Source organism: Acromyrmex echinatior, chromosome 5 (genome assembly GCF_024713525.1).
Source record: "Acromyrmex echinatior isolate Ae372 chromosome 5, ASM2471352v2, whole genome shotgun sequence".
Classification (NCBI taxonomy): Eukaryota; Metazoa; Arthropoda; class Insecta; order Hymenoptera; family Formicidae; genus Acromyrmex; species Acromyrmex echinatior.
Genome location: NC_141856.1, coordinates 571,544 through 594,800, shown reverse-complemented (window position 1 = coordinate 594,800; position 23,257 = coordinate 571,544). Strand labels below are relative to the sequence as shown.

At 30.9% G+C, this 23,257-nt stretch overlaps 1 protein-coding gene across 5 annotated transcripts in view; it reads left to right on the top strand.

Moving 5' to 3' along the window:
* The window catches only part of LOC105152147 (lachesin), a 554,769-nt gene that overhangs the window by 251,151 nt on the left and 280,361 nt on the right, over positions 1–23,257 (top strand). Inside the window, exon 3 of one of the 5 annotated variants that reach the window (XR_015545237.1) lies at positions 8,102–11,689. The exons of the other annotated variants lie outside the window; for them this stretch is intronic. The gene's annotated coding sequence lies outside the window, so the exon portion shown is untranslated. Of the gene's footprint in view, positions 1–8,101; positions 11,690–23,257 lie in introns of those variants that run through there. 5 annotated transcript variants of the gene reach the window in all.

The window sequence follows — 23,257 nt, the reverse complement described above, 5'->3', positions numbered from 1 at the left end:
GATTATTAATCAAAAATGCAAATCACGTAGAAACGGAAAGCAAGAGTCGTATCTTACCTTGTTCAGTGAAACTTGGACCATAAAACATCCCTAAGAAAGTTTTCACCGTAAAAGCTTTTTCTCGTAAAGATCTCTCAAAGTGACCAATTGTACGTAATTAACACACATATATACCATAAAGGTACGAAAACTTTCAAATTATCCACCATCGTCTCTCTATTCCAGGCTGTATGATTACTCGCTACATTATTCCGGAAGTTGCCTCGTATTTTTTACTATTCAACGGATTGCCTTATTTTCTTTCCTCCTCAGATCTATCTTTGAGACATCGCCGTTGAAATGCGTTAAATGCATTAAATGTATTGGCGATTGCCAAATTAGTGTCTTTGTCATCATCTGATATGATTACCAATTTTTCATCATCACTCTGTTTTTATATATCTTGTTACGTTTTATCTTTAATCCAGGAATAGTTATCTGAAGTATTTTTATAGTCCAATGATGGAAAAATATTGTTTTGGATCTTACTATTTTTAATATATTTTTTTTTCTTTTTTTTTAATAACTATTCTTTACGAATGAATGACAATCTTAATTTCTTGATGTAAAGAATAATTATAATAAATACGAAAGTTACGAATCTTTAAATATGCAATTTCATAAAAAAAAATGCAATAAAAAAGCATATTATTTAAAACCTTTATTTTTTGAAAAAACTTTTATAGTGAGCTATTTAACAAGCTTATATTCTGTTATTAATATTTGTTAATTTTTATTTATTTTTTTCCAAAGTAAGCAGTGATTATTTGTATCTATAATTTTCTCACTAATAAATTGATAAACAATTAATAATATACAATATGTTGTTAATAATAACGATTTTACTTCGGGTATAAAAATATTCTATGTAATTGTTCATGTAAAAATGTAAAAATGTCCAAATGTCAAAATGTCAAAATGTAACGAGTTACTTTTTTTCTTTCTACACTAATATAATATTATAGCGTTTTTCATTGGCAGAACTTGTGCACACTCAGTACACATTAAAGCCGCTGTGCACAACTCTAATCTAAATGTAAAAATGAGATATGTGAGATGGTAAAGTATATTTCATCAAATAACATAATAAAATGTATTGAGGATTTCGTGGTTTAACTCGTTTCTATATTTTCATTAACTATCTACATCTTTATGTCGATTATACAGCGGCTTTAAAGTGCATTGAATGCGCAGTTCTACCAATGAAAAACGCTATTATATGCAGATTCTTACGGTAAAAAAAAAACATGTTAGAATTTTATTTTTTAGTAGAGCAATAAAAAACTATGATATAATAAATATGTATATATGTATATATATATTAGGTGTTGGAATTAATTCGTAGCGTTTTACAAGTGATGGGAAGTACTTTCATTAATGTATTTTTTAATGCTCATGTGAAATAAATAACATTCTTTCATTAAAAAACGCTACGAATTAATTCCAACACCTAATATGTATACGCATACATATATATATGTATATAAACACGCATATATACATATATGTATATATGCTCTAGTTATGATTAAAACTTTATGTAAATAGAAATAAAATAACGATAAAAATAACTAGTGAAATAGTTACCACCCCAAAAATGTAATTATGTTACCATGAACGTTACTCAGAAAATGTAACGTTGTTATTCAATTACCAAAAAAAGTAACTTAGACAAGTACAAGTAATGCGTTGCTAACCCTGGATTTCAGATAGAGAAAAGATTAAATTTTAGGTAGAGATTCCATCTTTTCTTTCCATCTTCATTTATTTTTCTTTCGAATTTTTTTTCTTCTTTCTTAATTACAATTTATACACATAAATAATCAAAAAATGTTACTATACTTCTGAGATCTTCTGTAAATTGTTACTTAGCATTTATATAATAATTACGAAAACTAATTATAATTACTATAAAATAATTCAATGTTAATTATATAAAAAAAAATTAAAATTGTTCTAGTACATTTGAATACCACAAATAATAGAAGTAGAACAAAACTGAATGAAATAAATAATTTTTTAAATTGAACAAATAATAATTAACGGTTTTTTTTGTCGAGCGTCATCATCGTGAATGCATTCCTTAATAAAATGATCCGCAGACGTGCCCTCGCCAAATTTCAACATGTTTTAAAGGTCATCAGATTTTTCTTTTTCCTTGCTCTTGACAATACAATTTATTATGCAGAAATGCCCGCTAGCATATTTCGTTGGACACAGCAACGATATTTATTTGTATTTTATTGTGTTACGTAATTACCCCGTTGCATCTGACACGGAGAGAGTAATCGCGCCCTGAAGAATGTGCAAAATTTCATTAACGATGCCGTGAACGCATCGAATGAGACTTCAAAGAGATGCCGGTAGTTTCACGGATGGCACAATCGTTCCGCTATGTACCAAGAAAGTGGGAGACGTAATGACATTTAACACCGACAGTAGAGACGCCTCGTTTAATTCCCTCTTAGCAATTATATTAGGTACATTTCACACTGATAATACGCTTTTAATAATCCTTCACGAATAAATCGTGGAACGACGGATTTTATCTTCAATTGCAATGAGGAAAATATTAAATATTGAATATCTATAAAAAGATAAATTAATCAAATCTACAAATTTAATCTTTATTGAAAACTGTAACAGAGAGGAGGGAGAAGCATTATGTGCTGAATTTATTAGTTTTCAATAAAAATACGACTATTGATCACGTAAGAGTTACATGAGAGAGAGAGAGAGAGAGAGATCAGGCTTTGTCTTTGAAATTCCTTTTTTTAAACAAGTTGAATTTTAGAAGATGAAATTCCTCTCTGCTGGTTTTTTTTTACGATGGTAGTAAAATTCCAAATATTTTGTAATCCATAGTTGCTAAGGAAATACTGGAAAAAAACGCATGCTTTACTTAAATGTCTTAAATTATTGGTATTTGAAATTTTCTCTCAGAAAGACATGAAAATGGCTTGGCACGTCTAACTCGTGAGTTACCGGCTCGCGACGTTAACCCTTTTCGGAATGCAAAGACCGGTCCCAGCGAGAAAGAGGGCCCTCGAGTGCCATCCACCATGAACAGCTGTCTCACTTCAAGTCCCTTTCCCACTCTCTTTTATTTTCCTGTTCTGTTATCCTTCTCAATTTTACACGTCGCAGAAACTTTTCGCCGCAGCCCTGGCACGCGTCTTAGACGCTGCGAGAATATTAAATTCCCTGCGCATAAATTAAAAGATAGCGGCTTTCCACTTCGGCTGCGTATAAATTTTGCAGAAGTCGAGAAAGAGAGTTAGTGTGTGAAGGTTAGTATAGACAAGGGAGAGGTTTGCGTTGAATGGGGAAGAGCAAAGGTTTTATGCATCGGCTTTATGCATCAATTACACTTGATATTACATAATGCTGTTGAAAGAAAGAAAAAAGTTCTCACTTTCTCTTGCATTATTTTAAAAGGGCCTTTTACCTTTGAAAATCTAGTAAAAAAAGATTATTATTTTCGAAAATTCTTTTTGAAAATCTCATGCGACGGATTACAAAAATCTATAACATAGACCTTCGTAAATTTATACATTGTACATATATTGATTATTTTCAATAAAAATTTGATATAAATATGTTCATTAATTTTAAAAAGTTAAAAAAATAAGGCATTGCAAAAATGCCATGTACATGATATCTCGGTCCTCCGCAACTCATAATCGGCTCGCGTAAGTCCGGATCTACAATAGATGTTTTAGTCTTAAGCCGCAAGAAACTGATCAATTACAGCCAAATGCGAGAAGAATAATCGATTGTGATTCATCCATTTCTTATGGCTTAAGACTTAAAAATCTATTGTAGATCCGGGTTAAAGGAACACAATCAGTCTCACGTTATGTCGCTGCGCTTAACGTCGATTCTATGGTTGTGTTCCAAAATTCTCTGTCAATGCTGAAAATGTATAATACATACATTGTGTTTCCTAATCTCGCCTCTGGATGATCTAAAACAGAAATCCCAAGAAACAAATCAAGAATTTTTTTTCATGAATAATTGAAAGAGAGAATAAAAACCTAGAATTTTCTGAAATTCCAAAATTAATATTTTTTTACTTTGTTAAAAATCGATGTTTATGCGAAAAACAATTTTTAACGTTAATAATTATTTTAAACTGATGCTATTTTGTTATTTTTTTATTTTTTTGGAGGTTCATGCTCTTCTTCAATTATTTATATATAGGGTATCTCTGCATACATTGCCAAAACTGCCAAAATTGCAGCGGCTTCAGCATATGAAAACAAGTCGAAAATATCTAATAAATATATGTCCAATTTCGAACAGTTTCGGAATTATGAGATATTGAAGCAAGAAAACATGAATCGTAGTAAATGTTTGTTATTATTTAATGTTTGTTATTCTGTTATTCTGAATCCTGAATCTTTTTCTGATAAACTATTATAGATCTATCATTCATCCTCAAAATGTAAACAAATACACGTTAAGGATGTCACGTCACTGTCAATGACCACTAGCCTCATTGGATTGAAAAAGGTCAGGACGCTCCTATTAAATGGACAGCGAAAAGTCTCGATTTCACATGATTGGATTTTTTTCTTTGGAGACAAATGAAAGATCTAGTCTATCAGAATAAAATTCAGAATGCAGAACAATTATGGCAACTGATACTTAACGATGCCGATATTATCCGCGAAACAAATATTTGTCATCAAGTCTGAAACAATTTATTATTTCGTGCTAGAAAGTGTGTCAAAGTGAACACAATGAACCACTTCCCGTTTTTTTAAATAATCGAGATTGGGGGAGATCCTAATAAAGTGCTACTTTCTCTTAAAATCTTCATCTATGTAAATATTTGAAAATGTCTCATACTTTTTGTAATGTTCAGAAACATTTTCTCTTTTGAATCTGACTGTTAATTTTTAATTTTGAATTCAGTAAAAATTTAGAAAAAAATTTCAAAAGCTTAGATAGGCCATAAAGGATATAGTACATGTATCGCAGTACATACTATAGTTTTGCTAGTTTTTCGTATACTATACTTTTCGAGAATAACAATCCTGGGTGGATGCGACTCCCTTTTCAATGAATAAATATAATTGTATGAAGTTGTCAAATGTGTGTATAGTATATACTATATAGACATATTTGACAACTTCATACGGTCATATTTATTCATTGAACATGAGAGGGATTCACATCTTGAATCGCAACTTCATTGCTTTTGATATATAAATCTACAAAAGCCTATGAATATTCATAAGTTTTTGAAAAAAAGTTTTCGCAAATAGCCTTTTTTATCAGATTATCAGTAAAAACTCCTTAACTTTTTTTAATAAAATTTTTTTACGATCAAGCTGAATTAAAAAAGAAAAGAAAAAACATACAGAATTTATTATATATTGGTTATATTAGAGGATAACTCGAAAGCATTTTCTTTTTTTTACTAAATCAATATATATAAAACTACAGAAATACAAATAGTAATCATAAATGTGATTTGATTTTATTATTTTTAATATTTCAAGTTTTCAGACTTTTTTGCTTTTTCGTCTTTACTTTTGCTTCTTTCGTCCTTTAGTTTTTTTATTTCTTTTATATGATGTAATTTATATTTTATAAATATTTATCTATTTTGAATGAAGGGAAAAATTCTGTGTGTAATTCTGTATAAATTTTGTGTATAATTCTGTGCAATTATGTATATGTATATATATATATATATATATGTGCGCGCGCGCGCGTGTGTGTGTGTGTGTAATGAATTTTTATAATAAAGTTTGTGATCTTTATTGAGATTTACATTTCTGTTTTCGCGTACATTTTTCTTTATATCTTTTATGTGAATATGTGAAAAGGATTAACTAGAGTAAAAGTATTCTTGACTCGCTAACGGAGCATATCTACTTTTATTTTTATGCATCTTTTTTCCCTTCTTAGTTTGCTCGCGCGCATCTTACTTGCAACCGTTTATTTTTTTTTCTATCTTTCTTAAGATATCCTTTACTCAGGTGATACAAAGTCAGAGAAAAGGAAATTTTTAACTTTGTTACTGAAAGAAACTACTAGATTTTTCATCTCTGAATAGTATTTTTGAGTAATATTCCTGTATAGAAAAGAATGTAAATTAATTTGTAAGATTTTTATGTTAGAATCTGTCTAGAAAAGAAAATATCATTATTTATCTTTTCAAATATTAATCAATAAGTTTTTTTAAAATCTTATATTTTATATTGTTAGAAGATAATTTTCTATTATATTTTATTACGCAAATGACATTTTTTATTTTTAAATAAAAAATTTAAGACATACGTTAAAAAGATACAAATTTAATAAATCTTGTAAATGTTTTATTATAACAATTTGATACAATTGAAGGTACAACTAACATGTTACATTCGACTTCCGTATGAACCCGCATTATCGATTTTAGACAAAACGTATAAACTTTCCGGACCTATATGTTATCTTCATTAGTAGCACATCGACTTTACCACAATTCTACAACGTCCGTCCGGTGACGGAGGTGTAAATGGAGAGCCTGTGTAGTCTTGAAATGAATATTCTGTTCATTTAATACGGATTGAAACTTGAAGGTACGCGACCAATGGCGTCATATGATGTTTCATGACGATGAGAGCTTACGCGCACGTATAAAAACCGCAGAAAATGCTTGCTGCATGGAAAAAGGGGAAGAATATGGGTGGTCTTTGTAGAAATTATTCCGTATGAAATACGTCTCACATTTCTAGCTTTTTTATTTTTTTTTTTTTATTTTTTTCGAGAGACGAGGATTGTACGTATGCGTGTTATGCGTAGACATATACAGCGGCGGAATTCCAGTTTACTTCGTTAATGAACGAGAATTATGTTACGTATGAAGATACTAATTAAACTAATTTATCACGAGGTTAGAATACACTAAATATCCCGCCTACTGCATTCGGTCCAACAATATTTTTATGCCGAGTTGTTAGATACTTTGTGCATATTTTACTTTAACATAGCTGTACATTGTTCATGCACACAAATATGCGAATTTGATTCTATGCGCAAGCGACTGATCTTCTAAGATCAACGTCTTTTAAACTAGAATTTTATATGTACGCTTTTTTACTTCAAAAATGCAACTAAAGAAAACGTGGTTTTCGAGATATTCCCATGAATGTGTTATGCAAACACACATTGTTCTGTTAATCATCAAAAGTGAGCTAATTTAATTTTACAAAAAAATCACAAAAATCACAATTCAAAAAGGATAATAAATAAAAAATTAAAGTTGTCATAATTAAAAAGAATAATTTCTAAGGATTATGAAACAGAAATGACATTTGATTTTGATAGAAAATTTTTTACCGGTATTACTTCATGAATCAATAATTTTTTGTTAAATTAAAAAATAATTTGTTTCTTTTTCTGAGAAAGGATTCCGCACAAATCATATAGAAAAAGTGACTTTGGTCAAATTGACTTTGCTCAAACTAATATTTTGTAGATTATGAGATGTTAATCAAAAATTTCTTTAGGCAAAAGTATAAAAAATGGAGATCTTGCTATAGCATCATTTGAAACTTGCTATTTTGGGATAATTATATTGAAAAATATTTTTATCCGCTAAACTATTCATTATTCGGTAGCTTTACCTTAATTATACTTTTATGCACAAAATCGCTTTAAAAAATATGATTTGTAAGTACATGTATTGTAAATTGCATATTTTTTTGAAAAACAACTACGTGTTTTCTTTGCATCCATTGATTTATCTCATCTTTCTCTACAAAAAAGTCCGATAAAATTCAAAATAGCAACTTCAAATGTTGTTACAGCAACATTTGTCCATTTTTTATGATTCTACTGAAACTTTTGATCAGTATTTTATAATTACAAAGTATTACACTGTCAGCCAATTCGATCAAAGCCACTTTTTCTATATACGGTTTGTGCGGAAATCCTTAATTTTTTAAGATGTATCACATTTAAAGTAAGAAAGCGATATATAAATAAATAATAATGCAAATCTTACACAAAAATATTACATATAAATATAAACATTACAAATAAATATTTATGTATGTTGCAGGTGAGTGCGCATCATATAATTATTTGAAGATATTCGTTATGCGTTACTGTGTATTTCGAGACACATGTACAAGTGGCGAAAATGGTAAGTTTCTTTGATATTTATGTTCTATAATGTTGCACAATAAGTATTTCACATGCGTGTTTGATAATACAACATCCGATAATTTTTCTGCTTGCTTTGCTTACTTAATTATTTATTTGATACATCTGAATAATGGAACGATGGTGAAATCGATTTGGCCGCAGAAGATTTATCTTATCTCTTGTAAAACTTTATAGCAAAGAAGAATCGTGGTCTACTATCGCAGTCTATTCTCAAATATTCATGTTTAATTAGCGTGAACCAGGTGAGCTGTTAAATGCCAGCAGTGTCGTTCACTACATACGACACTTCTTTTGAACTACATGGTGAACTACGTCTGAACTCTAAAAACTGTTATAATTTTTAGTAAAAAAAGAATTTGTAATTCACACCTTTCTATTAAGATGATCTTTCTAATTACATTTATTTGTACAATGACAGTATCTATTTTTTAATTGTTTTATTTAACTCCTTTTTTCCTCCAATCATATAGTTTTAATTAGTTCAGACAATAATTACTGGAAACTATGCATAAACGAATAGAATTATTGTTTTAACAACTTAAGAAAAGGAATTAAGAAAATGTAAAATTTCGATTAAAAAATCGAACTAGAATGTTACATATTTAAAAACAGGGTCTTGATTATGGACGTTCGACTTCTTCACGTTCTAAAGCAAATTTAAATTATTAACATTTCGGAACTTATAATTACAAGTAAGAAGACTTATTACATTTTTCACTAGCCATTACGTTAGCACGTGCGATTATTATTTTCTGAGAAGATAATATCCGTACACGAAATCGACGGCGCGGAAAGTGCGTGCGAGACAAATTGTCTCCCGTGGCAGATTTTCCAGAATAAATTATTTTCATTTGCATGCTTAAGCAGTCAGAGCGCGCGGCCACTCCGTTTTTAATCTCGAAACAACCCTCTATTTTCCTCCCCCCGCCCGTTTCTTCTACATCGCACCCTCCTCCCTCTCTCCGTTTCGCGTGCGTCTCCGCAGCGAGCCTCTGGCTCTGGCTACTCGCGAGAGCTTCACCGATTTATCACTCCAACTTATTTCTCGGCACTCAACGTTTTCCCACCATCCTCCTTCGTAACCCCTATCTTCTCCCGCGCTCTTTTCGCCAACGTTCGCCATTCTTAGCCCGTTCTTCGCGCGTCCTTCGCTCGTACTCGCGTCGCTCCCATCTCATTACCGCGCCACTTTCGATCCCCTCGTCGGCGTCGTTTCCGTTGTATGGCCCATGCGCTTTTCATTTCGCTCCCTCTCTTCACCCTTTTCATATTATTTTCTTCGCTAATAGGTTCATTCACTCCCTTCGCTGGCGTTATCTACAAAAGATAACGGCAAACTTGTGTAATCGATAACAAGTTATAACAAGTAATATAAGACAATTATTATTAAATATCAAAGCAATGATAATCCAATTCAGATGTAACATTTTATTATCTTTAACTTCCATATAGGTATGTTGAAATGTAAATTGATTCATTTCTGTGGTTGAATTACTTACTTTCAAAGTGAGTAGCGTCCATATGCAATTAGTGGATGATAAATTTTAGTCAAATTTAATATATTTCTTAAATTAAATCGTTTAACCGATACACACGATTAGATCACATTCGTGTCACGCGCATTTCTCATCTTATTTGAAATACCAGAGGCGCAAGAAATAAATTTTTTTTTTTCATTGAAAATATATTAATTTTTTCACGGAAAAACATCTTGTGACGACTCACATAGGCAATTTTTTAGTCTATATTATTGTTAAATAAATTTGATATTTATTTACAATTTTTAAAATAGGTACACAATCTACAAATACACTTTCTAAAAATTTTAAAATGTATGTAAATATTCTGTTTAGGGGAATCCCCTCTAATGATCTCGACATTGAATATGTTGTCAAAATCATGACCTTCCAACAGATTTTACTCATCGCTCGTTATTCATTGAAAAGTTATCAACTATCAAAGTTAGTAATTATTTCCCTGCTTTATATGAAGAGTTAATCGGTTAAGAGTCTAGAGGGAGAGGTATGGGATGGACCAATTAAGGAAACTTGTTGGACATCACTCAGAGTCATGACCTTGACGACATATATCAAGGTCAAGATCATTGGAGGGGATTCCCCTAAACAAAATCTACTTATATAAAATTTCCTTAATAAGTTTTTTACGTTTTTAAAAATGAGGAAAGTAATTAATCCAGGATACGAATCACATTGCATATAATAAGAGTCCAAAAAAATCATCGTATGTATTAAAGGGATATAACACCTTTGCGGCTTCAAAAAATAAAAAAAATTTTTTATTGGCTTAAATGATATTTTAAGATGTCTAGAATATGATCCCATTAACGCCTAAGCGATCTTGAATTTATTTCACGTCGAAAACAGCTATGCTTGTGTGTTACCTCTAGCGCGGGGAGAGGGCCTCGGGGCGCTCACCGAGCTCGCTGCCTTTCTCTTGTGTTTGTCAAGTATTTCAGGATGAAGTTTTCAAAGCAGTCAAGCCTATCTACGAAGAATTAAGTTCTGACGATTTATTATCCCGCTGTCTTGGCGGGTATACTCAAAATAACAACGAGAGCTTCAACTCTGTGCTGTGGTCTATAGCGCCGAAAGGGGTCCACAGCAGCAAGGCGATCGTTGATATTGCTGCAAATATTGCTGTTTGCAATTTCAACGATGGCCTAAAAAGTGTATTGGAAATTATGCAAGTTCTTAACTTAACGATCGGTACCACCTGCTACAACTTTTGCATAAAAACCGATGAACGGCGGATCCGCGCAGCCGAGCGCGCCATGACTGCGGAAGCTAAAGCAGATCGGAGACTTGACATGTCCAATAAAAACGCCAAAGATGATGAGGACTTTAATTTGGAAGGACAATTGTACGGGCCAGGCATTGCCGATTAAGGTAATAAGCTAATAATTGCAAGATTTCTCGTACCAAAACTTAAAACGCGTTTTCTGAAAAACACTATTTTTCAAGCTGGTGTACATCACAACGCCCAACAATTTTTATCCGATCGACAAAAATCAAATATCTTTATACTCAGCATGGGTGCCTTTATGGTACTACCTAGCCTTTTTTAAAAAGAATCACTAGATTTTTTTGGCAATCGATTTTATGTCAGATTTTTAGGCGAAAATTCGATTTTTTTTTTCAAAGTCGCGCCATTTTCTCAAAAATTGATATTTTTTAAAATCCACCGGTACTACCTTAGCCAAACTATCACAGATTAAGAACCAATTTGTATTTTTGCTTTAGGTCACTCCAGTCAGCCACAATCGTGTACACCAGCAAGACATACGCGACGCTAGCGGCCTCTTTTGACGGCGTTTATTTTATAAATCATGATGATTTTTCAAAAACAAAAAATATGTTCAGTGTCTTTAATATGTAAATAAAAAAGCCCAAAGACCCGATTTTGAATTGTGCACTTCTTTGTATGTAAAAAAAAAATCTTGAAAATGAGATCGATTTTGACCGTAAAAGGTGTTATACCCCCTTAATCCTTTGTATATATCAATCATTCATATGCTGTGTATTTCTTTTCTTTGAAATACTAAAAGCATCAAGTAATTAATAATAATATTTTTACATGTACAATTTTTTAAATATACAATTTTACAGTAACTGTCTAAAGCTGTTAAAGTATATACGTATAAGAATCATTCGAAAAATTTTTGTATATTTATAAACGTGGTGAAAATTAATCTGGAACATAAACAGAAAATGAATCTAAGAACCATTGTGTAGTGAGGGATCGAAAAATCATAATTTAAGAATTAACTTCATTGTTTTAATTAAATTAACGATATTCGAAGTAAGAATAATGACGATTTATAGAAAAATAATTCAATTTGGATATAATTTGACATTATGAATTTAACAAACAGTGTTTGCAATCTTGATATGTTTCTTTAAAAGAAATTCGAGATGAGTGTTTGTATTTCGATAAACCATTTTCTCCGACAAACTCGAATGCTGTGAAATCGTCGCTGTTTATGTTCCTGCTTAGCCACTTCGCTTCTATGTTGCATGCGCTTTAGAAAATTTATGTATATCTCTGTTCGTAATGCTGTCTCTTCTACTTTACCTCTACACCGTGGTAAATATAATTACTTTAATACTCCGACGGCTGATGCGCGCGCGCGCGCGCGCTTGGAAGACGTAATTTGTTCATATTATTATGATTTTGTTTCAAAGCTGACGCGGTATAGCAATTTGGATAAAAGTACACGCGGAAAACGCGGGATATATATATATATATATATATATATATATATATATATATATACATATATAGAAGCGTGACACCCGTTTCGTGTTCTGAGACTCCTCCATTACAGAGAAGCTCCTGATTCTAAAATGGGAGCAGTCTGAGCATTACATCGCTGCGCATTAACCTACGGTAATGCATGCGCATTCGGGATTATTAATTACATTTTCTGAGAAAAACGTTTGTCTTACCTAGGATGCACGCGGGGCTTGGTTATTTCTTATGAAGCATTTTGCTTGGCTCACCGCGACCTTAATACCAGAGAAAAAGTGATGTGTCTTAAGCCGATTATAAAGTGGTTGAAATGAAAAAAATTTGACGCTTAAAACTTGAAAAAAGATAAAAGACTTTTTTTGTGTGAAAACACAAGTAAATCATTTCAAATTTCTGTCTTGTTTATTGCGTATAAAAATATTATCTACAATTTGTTTCGTATCACTGTCACAAATACCGTTCTGATTGATATTCTTTTATAAAATATTAAAAAATGTATGAAAAAAATTTTTACATAGGTATTACATGCGCATTTTTCTATATACATAGTGAAACAGATAGATATCATTTTAAACGAAATTTCAATTATACATGGAAGAACGATTTTGTTGAAGTATTTAAAAAATTAGCCAAATACAAATCTGAAAATAACTTTGCAAAAAGTTTTGATATACTCTAGCAACCAATTTAAATGTTCTACATAATTATTTTGTTGATGGTCCAACAAAATTATTTTTAAATCTACACTTTAATTAAATCAGGAGACACGATAGTGTCTCGACGCTAAACAAGCGTAGCGACTATCATATTCCTTTATACGAGACCGCGAGTTACGGGGGATCGAGATTATTTCAATAACTGAACCGATCAAGTTCTACATACGCTGAATCGATAGCTTCTATTCGAATTGTATAATAAAAGTACTTTTATTTTTTTTCTACGTGCCCGACGAGCGGAGATATTGCGACGCAAAGTCCCGATGTGAAATTTTTTTAAGATATGTCGTTATTATTATGTTTATTGTAATCCTGCAGAATGAACTGTTGCACGTTTCGGCGTGAGAATGCGCTAGTCATCCAGTCAGAACTCCAATAACACAGGGACGTCCTATGAATATTCTGTAGACGTCTTGCCGGCTAAACGGGATGTCTATAGAACATCCTATTGCAGTCTAAAGACATTCTCAGGACGTCCTGACTATGAAATGAGCGCCTCATTATGTCCTACATTCGCTGGACGTCCATTGTGGTATTATCAGGAATTAATTTAGGATATATCAGAGCTATTTTAGGATGAAAAGTAAAATAAAATAAAACCACATTCACTCACAGAAACTGATGCCTAGAAAGTATTTTCCACTGTTCAAGCGTTGTGAATAGGTAGTCAATCGTAAACGTGGTCAAATTACTGTAAGAAATAAGTGACACAAAAAATATCAGGGCGTTCCGAATTTTGAACCGAGGCTTGGTCTCTCCTCCGAGTTGATAGATTTTCGTTCTGCCACTGAGCCACACAGCTCTGATGCTGATAGCTTCTCTATTGTGCCTATTTTCTCTAAATTTCTTACACTACCTCTTAATTTTAAGATGATAAAACTAACTTAATTTATATTTAAATATATTTAATATGTGTTAGCACATGATCAAGTTAGTATCAAAGAAAAGGATATGTACATTCCATTGAAATATTTAAAACTGATTCTTTTAATTAATGTAAATATTAAGTTGTATATAATTTTGTAATATACATATATACTTATTAGATCCTATACAAAATACATATATCATTTTGTAACACATGTTTAATTTACAGCAATAATAGATTTTCAATAATACGTACGAAAATTGGATGTTGCATTTTAAACTTTCAATCTATGTGTAGATTTTAAAAATGACGAACGCTATATTAAGTATTATATATGATGTGCGAAATGGTTAAACGGAAAAAAAGAATATTGAATTGTATTATATATGGAATTTTTCCTGTTAGAAACAATAATATACAATACAAATTAAATAAGGAATTCAAACGCAATTATTAATGGACAATAAAATTAGTCGCAATTAAAACATTCGTACGAATATTAAAGAAATCATTATTTTTAAAAATAAATCAAATATGTGTACGTACAAATTATTCCTGATTACCCGCAATTGGAACACACTACAATAATTCCTACACAGCACACTTTATCCGATGGACGTTTAAACGACCTTCTGTCCCACAAGGACGTCCTAAAGTTATCCCAAGGACGTCCTGAGGGTGTTCCGAAAATAATATCCTAAAGATGATCTCAGGATATCCAGTAGAGATATGAATGTTCTTAAAATGTCCAGAATGTTTTGAGACATATTCAGTATGATCCTGAGGATATCTTGTGCTGTTAGAGAATGTTGGACATTTTAGCACGAAAATGCATTAGCGTATTGATGCAAGAAACGCTAGCAGTACATGGTAAACGAAATGGTTGGTATTTGTACTTGTAACTTAGGCAGGAAATGATAATGATAAGCGATTTATTCATCATTAATCTCTATTTGTTTAAAATAATAACAAAAGATCGAACAGAAATGAAATTATACACTATATTTGTTATCTAAGCCAGAAGATGATAATGACAAAGCGTTTTATCCGACTTCAATCTTCATTTGTTTATAACTTAATATTTGACAAAAGAAAATTAGATGAAAATGAAATTACACGCTAATATTTGTTAATTATTATTCTTTAGAAAATACAAATGATCATCGTCTTGACATTTTTACCGACTCAAATAATTATATCTTTAATTTTTTTTTTAAAACTTATTATATAAAAATTATGTCACAAAAAAAAGGGGTCAATAAGGTCCAATTGAGGCCCTCTCCAAAATTCATTCAAACAATTATAAGATAAATTGTTTATAGAAAGACGTTCATCATTGCAAAATGCATGATATCAGTATCAACTTACCTTCTTAAAAAAAGGTAAAAAAAGGCGCTAAGAATGTACGTGCTTCTCGAATAATATCTAAGTGTCCAACCCAATTAATAGTATTATAGTTTTAATTCTTCTTCCATAAGGATATTCTTATTGAAGGTCTTTTTATATTTTATTCTGCGGGAATTGGCGGAAGTCAAGATATATCGATTTGCTCTAACCATACTTTATTATTTGTATATAATTATAGTGTGATATACACAGCTAAAAGCGCCGATTGGTTTGCAGTGACATGGAGGGTCAGGGAGGGCCCAAGCAGAAAAGTCCCTAGGCTGCTACTTGCATATACAACAGTCTTCTTATTCCAACTCAAATAATGGCAGCTTTAATTCTCTATTAAAAATTATTACTCATCGAAAAAATGTGCCAAAAGATAAATCCAGATGTTACAATCTTAATTAATCAAAATAAATTCTATCAAAAAATAAAACACAAGTAGTACTTATGTTTTGTACTTTTTCTTTATTACTTAACTCTGATATGCATCATTCATACACAAGATTCGATATCAACAACTGGCGCTAAGTTAAATCTTATATCAAATTAAATGTAAAATATGATCCATAATCGCGTCACTTTGTCCATTTAAATGTTACCACAAAAAGTTAAAGGAGTAAACACTTGGCTATCGATATAACACTAGATCATGATATAACATAGTTATATTAAAAACATCAATGTAATATTTCAAATAAAAATAATGAGAAACATTCCCATGAGAGCAAAAGTACTGAGCATAAATATATAGGATGTTTGAAATTTAAATGTCAAAACTTCTGGAGTAGGGGATCAATAAACCAAGAAAAAAGTCCTGTAGAAATACTTGTTTTGCTTCGTTTTAGAGAGAGATAATCGCAAAAAAGTACAAAAATGTAGTTTTCATTTCTCGTTATTTATTCACTTGCTTAATGTAGATATTGTCCAAAATGTTGACCTCTTGTCGCAAAATCTATACACGAAAATCATATCAGCATATTCAATATTAGAATATGTACGGGACATATTGTGACAGAAGTAATTCACTTGATGAGTAATTGATGAATTTCTAGGAGAAAGGTAGAAATGTAAACAAACAAAAAGTTTTCACCTGAAAACGGAATTAATAGATTTGTTCTTTTATCTTTCTTCCTCTTCTTTCCTCCTGGAGAGAAAAGAAAAAAAGATGAACTGGTGCAAAAGTTTAGCCAAAAAGAACAAGCCTATTATTATTGTTTTCGTGCGTAATTTTGGTGACGATGATACTTCAGAAGCAGTGCGAGAACAAAGCAACTACGTTTTGTCTTTTTGCAATTTTCTTCAAAACGAAGCCCGTCTCTGAATTTATAAGACTTGTGTGAAAAAGAAAAAAGAAATAAACTTTATTTTTATTCAGTATAAAAAACATTTAGATTAAATTATTACATTTAAATTGTAATCATCTTTCATTATATATTTTTTAAATTATTATTATAATTTTTGAATTGTTTTTATAGTTTTTATTATTCGATCTAGCAGCGCCAAGTTTATTTTCTTAACTTTTTGTGGTAATACTTGAACAAAGTAACGCAATTATGAATTATAATTTTTATTTAATTTGGTATGTCATAACTCGGCGCTAGTTGTTGATATCGAATCTTTTATTTGTTGATATCAAATCTTTTATATGAATAATACATGTCATTAGAGTTATGTAATAAAGATAGTACTACTTGGATTTTACTTTTTAATTTGATAGAATTTGATAGATCTTGGTTAATTAAGACTTACTAGCAGCTGGATTATAATTTTTCATTTAGTACATTAGCTTTTTTCGAGGAGTAATAATTTTTGACATAGAATTAAAGCTATCATTATTTGAATTGAAATAAGAAGACCTTCTATAAGAATATTCTTGAAGCAGAATTAAAATTAGTATTAATTGGATTGGACACTTAGTTTTATTCAAAAACCACGTATATTTCAACAAAACCCTTTCCGTAATAAACTCAAATTTTGACTGCTAATTGTTAAAGATTATTTCTCATAAACATAAAGAGACGCTTTTAATTTTTTAAACTTATCGTAATTTCTTTTAAATGCACTCGTAGCAGCTGCAGATTGTTTAAGAATAGATAAAGAATAAAGTTTTTGTAGCGGAAATGATTGCTGAAATTAATTATTAAGGAGGCACTGTTATGATTTTATAAAACTTCACATCTCAAATATTTCGATCAAAATCTTCCAAGACAAATTATTCATTTGAATGAAGAAATACGTTAATGGAAATGTGCAAGTCACGAAGACTCGTATTTTTATAGAATGCGAAAGAATAGAAAGTTGTGCCATCGATCAGCATAACCGGCGTGAAGGGGTAAGATATAATTTACTCGAAAATCTGACCAGACGAAACCTTTATTAGAGCGTGGCCCGGCCGGGTTCAACAAGATTTTCTTTAAAAAGTTCCGAAGTTTTTTCCTTCTCATTGCCGCTTTTCCAGCGGCGTAGTGCGAGTTAAAGGAAATTTTTGTTCGCGATACGCATAAAAAGGTTACGTTCGACGAAACCTGTCAGGGCAACCCTGAAAGGGTTTAATAAGGTCAAATTGACAGATGTGTGTGTGTGTGTGTGTTCCGCGCTCATGTTTCCCTTTTCTTGCCCGTTTCCTCGCGCTCGTCTTTCAACGAGCTTCGTAATGTAACGACTTTTTTTTCATCAGAGCCGACGCGGTGGATGTTCGTGAACGGTATTTTGTATGAAAAGTAGACCGTAACGCGCAGCGCTGCGTGAACGAGCTTCAAAACCCTACTGACCTATCTTGCATGGATACAGGCGCTTTTACGATCTCATTGAGGCTCTGCAGGAAAGTTTATTTGAATTCTCAGTACATACAAGTCGTGTTGTTTTCATAATACACAGTATTATACCGTTATTTTGCGTATTAATTTCCCTAGCGGAACGTTATACTTCATTTTTTACCATTCTAATTGGTTTTGACAAGAACATACTTTTTGACATAAATAATATTTCAAGAATATTTGCATCCAGTGCAATTTCGTAAAATAATCAATATTATATCTTGAGCAAACAAATAACAACGAATTCATGGTGGTAATAAAGATGTTGAATATCGGAAAGTTAATTATTTTCCCAATTAAGCTGTGCTATAATTAAGTCTACGCTATAAAATATATTTATTGTAAGAGAATGTTAATATTATAAGAACGCAGTTTATGAAGCGAATAAAGAATTCAGTCTTGGTAAAAAATAATTTGCATTTATATTAAAATTATTGAACTTGTTAAATTTTTCTGCTGTATTTTTAACATGTTTAAGTATTTAAAACTGGGATGGCCAACCTGCGACACGTGTGCCATTAGTGACACGCTTAAAGAAGCACACATAGATAAAATTGAAAAAATAAAAAATGACTCAGTGAAATATCAACTGTAGGGGAGACTGGGTCTAGGAAATTCATTTTTCAATTTCGAATTTTTACAGACGAAATTAAGAGACTTATCGAAAAAATAAATTCTACACTATAATTCTTACAAACAGTTGACTATGTAATAATATTTTAATAATAAGAGGAAACTAATAATTAATATGAATAAAATGCATTCTTTCTAATGCATTCCATCTGAGTCAACTAACCCCGGGACTGATGTAAGGTGATTAATTTGATTAAGATTATTAAAATAAAGATTAATGTATATTAAGCTATTTTTTCTAAAATTAAGATTTTTCTAAAACAAATAGTGTGAAAATTATTCTTTTAATTATTCTTAACGTTTTCACATTACTATTACTACTTCTATTATATTTAAAAGTAATTTTACAAAAGGAAAAAGAATGTATGAACATATATGGACATATTTCATGTATAATTTTATATATATATATATATATATATATATGTTTATAAATATTTATACATGTTTATGTATAACTATTCATAAACGTATATAATTTATTACATTTTGTATGTTTATACATATTTATACATATTCATGAAAAATTTTTTATATATATAATTTAACAATTATTGCATATTTTTATTATTAAAATTCATTAAAACTACAAAAATTATTGCATTATGGATGCATTTAAAGTAAGAAAGAATACTCTAAATCTTTTTGAGTGAAATCTCACATAGAATGAAAATACAGCTATTTTTGGAACAGAGTGAGATCGCAGCGAATGACAGATTTCCTAACTTAACAGTGGTTAACGACTAATATTTCGCTTCGCAGGACAGAACAATGCTTCTTTTTGCTAAATTTATTCGTTTCGTGCAAAAATGCATCGAATGAGCCTAGTTTTATCGAGAAGGGAATTAAACTTATAATATTTACCACTAAGGTAAATCTCTTTAAAGGAATGAAATATTGAATAGGTACTATATAAGAATCATCATTAAATGAGTCAGCCACATACTGTGGTTAATTTGCTATCCCCATCTGTTTATTTTTTAAAAATATTAACAGTATACAATAACAAAGACAGATAAACAAAGAAAATCTGTAGATTTTATTACGTAAGAACTACACTTACTGTCTAAATAGAAATCAAATATTTCAGACAATCATATACGATTGTAAAAAAAAAGTTTAAAGCAGGAAATTTATTTTAAAGCAGAGATTTTTATTGTATATAGTGAAAAAGAAACGGTCTTTCCTTATACATTTTTCTTCTTAATAATTTTTTAATAACGAGCGACGGTTAAAATCTGTTGGAGGTCACTTATGATCTTGACAACATATGTCAAGGTCATTGGACTTCTCTCATCGACAAATTTACTCCAGATTATATATAATTATATATAAAGTATGTCCATATATATATAACATTTTTTCCTGGGTAATAATTGCAAATAGACAATTTAATAGATACGTTTAAAATGAAATGACTGGTATTAATCGACAAAGAGAAACAACGAAGAGAGAATAGATCGAATAGTCGAAATTTTTATTCTCTGTTCCTATTCCTTGATTGTGCACAGGCCCTAATTCAGTATCCCTTTGTTCATAAGCCATGTCGTTATTTTTTTTATGTATATCATCTCTGAAATCAATTTTTTAATGTACGATGTTTCGTTATCAAGGATTTTGACATCATCCCAATTAAAATTGTAGGTGTTCTCTAAATGATGGTTAGAAACCGCTGAAGGAGATCCACTTTTTTGTTAATATCAGAAATGTATTATTTTACTTTAATGCCCAACTGTATGTCCTATGTAAGATGTATTACAGTCCTGGCAAGTTATCATAAACCATCTTGTGGTGCACCTAAGTCGTCTTAATATTTCAATAAATTGTAACCGTTTGTGAAAAAAATTAAAAATTTTCAAGATCATATCCAATACATTAGCTGGGAATTTATCAAATAAATATTTCAAATTTTGTCTACATCTTTCTTTTATTTGAACCTCTCACAATAAATAATTCAAGAGCTGTATTTAAATATAAATGTCTAAAAAATATTAAATAATATATGAATACAATAATATTTAAATGTAAAAGAAGAAACTATGAGGATATAACAACTGCTTTGATCTTACAATTTGTCACCTTCCTGCTCATCCAAGATTCAATGTCTCCAGACGAAGCCCCTTTCCGGGAATCGTTCTGTCCTCTCTAGGACATCATCTTATTTGTTCCTTGTACATCGTGCCGAGGATCTTCCGCTCGTGACGACATACACGACGGACCGGAAACTGGTAGTACATCGATTGGGCTTTCCAACTATCCTTCTCGAAGTCTCATATCATTTCTAATTCATGTGGTCCTTTCTCTCGTTGCAAAAATAGAATAAAATAGGATAGGAATGATCGAGCGAAGCAAGAAACGTCAAAGAAACGCAAATGCAAGTTTCGAAGCGTGCGTACCGAGCTGTATCGCTCGCCATGCATTCAGTATCTATCTTTTCCGAGTTGCAGTTATTGGCAAAAGCACAAGAAAGCTCATGAAATTCCTGAATTTTTATCTTTGAATAATCATATTATGCTACATTATTATGATCTCTTTTACAAATTTTATTATTATTATTTATAGTTTTAAAGGATCGGAAAAATACCGAATTTTATCAATTTTTCCGGATTTTTTCAGTTTTTTTCTTAAGGGTAGAAAAATTCATTGAAAAAATTTTAAATATTATTTTTTTAAATCTGTGCTCTAATAAAAATGTATGGAAATGTATTATATAAAATACATGACAAAAATCTCAACTTTTTAATAAAAGTACATAATGTATTCATGATTATATATGTAAAGTTATATTGCGATGCATGAACGAGTTGTGCAGTAAACAAACCATTTATTTATTCTATATCTTTATGATTAATCAGTGAATCAATGAAATTTTGCGTAAGTTATTTTGAATATTTATAAAGTACTTATTAAAAAAATTTATATTTTGTTATCATTTTTTAAATTATAACTTTTAACAATAAAAAATAACAAATAAAATAAATAAATGACAAAAACACAACTTTCATATGTATATTTGAAGTTTATTTGAAGTGTATATTAAACATTTTCCCCAAATTTAATTTTCTTTGCAGAAACTGTACGACACATACATCTTTAAACTTTGTCATGCACTGAAGAAAGATTAGATTAGGTTTTACTATAAGAATAAAAAGATAATTGAAAAATTTAATAAAAATAAAATTACATAATTTCATGGATCACATTAATTTTATGAAGGATTTTATTAAAAGTTAGGTATTATGTCATTTACATAGCAAAAAGAATAATTTTTCTGGTTTTTCCAGCAATTTGAAAAAAGCGATTTTTTTAAAACTATATTATTACCTATTATCATTTTGCTGCTTATTTAAAAAATAGTTAAACATTTACTTTTTTAACAAAAGGTAGTATACAAGAAGGGCAAAGAGCCAATAATGTATACAAAAATTTTAATTTAAGCAAAATTAATACAAAACAATTAAAATAAACAAACGTTTCAACTCCAATCGAGTCATTTTCAATGCAATCTTACAATAATACAAACATCGTTCTAAATTAAAAATCTGTACATGGTCTTACAATATTCTTATAATTCCTTAATATAAAATTTTTTCTTTCTGTGTAAACGCTGCGAGTCATTTTTATCAAGAATTAACAAAGTCATTTACTTTTTTAACGTTAGTTAGATAATATACGTGTATAGAGGTCGTAACGAAATTTTCTCAAAATTTTAATTGCGTCGTTATGATTTCATAATCTTCGCTCTACCTTGGAGATCTGCATTTTTCGATGCACCGCGGATAAGAGGGAGGAAGAGTAGCCATCGTATATAGCAATCGCACAAGTTGTCTCGATGCAACGAGATCGCCGCGTCGCGCCGGTGCGGCTTATCCGCGCGGAAACCGCGGCAGTAGCACCGCCATGTAGCGCATTGGCGGCGACGAGGTGGTCGGGTATGATGTTTGAGCGCATTTGAATATCAGGAAATGAAGCCTCTTGTCCCACGGGACGTTTCATGGACGGCACTATATAGATGAGAGACACTGGAGTAACGGCGAGAGAGAGAGAGAGAGAGAGAGAGAGAGAGAGAAAGATGCAGAAAAGGGTAGAATGGATAGGGACATACTCTGAACGAACGAACTGTGGTAGTGCTATTTGAATAATACTTTGCATTCAAACGCCAGACTCGATAAAAGAAACCGCCTCGCCACTTGAAATATCCCATTACACGCTATTATCCCTTCGCCATGGGCCAAGACGTCTTCGTCGGTCGATTCAATGTCTTATTCGACACCATTTATTGTACTCATTATGGCGAAAGTTCCTCAGTCGTACAATGGTAAAATTACTATTAACCTTACGCCAGCAACTGAGAT